Below are 243 nucleotides of genomic sequence, written 5' to 3'. Positions count from 1 at the left end.
TTACGCTCTTCCTGCATTCATGCTTTTGGACCCGGGCAACCAAGCATACGCTGATGGGAGAGACGGGCACTTTCCTGTAGGGAACAGTCCTTGTCCTGAGGAGCAGGGAAGGCTGAGGTCCTGCTCTTCTACCTCCACCTGAACACGTCTGAACACCAGCTGCAGGCCGTACAGGGGCAAACAGCCCAGTCTCACACACAGCTACCATGTATTCGCTAACGTAAGCTGATCGCGCTGTTCCAG

The sequence above is a fragment of the Phaethon lepturus genome, unplaced genomic scaffold (assembly GCF_000687285.1).
Source record: "Phaethon lepturus isolate BGI_N335 unplaced genomic scaffold, ASM68728v1 scaffold27834, whole genome shotgun sequence".
NCBI lineage: Eukaryota > Metazoa > Chordata > Aves > Phaethontiformes > Phaethontidae > Phaethon > Phaethon lepturus.
The sequence above is the reverse complement of the archived record's forward strand: the minus strand, read 5'-3'. Positions refer to the sequence as shown.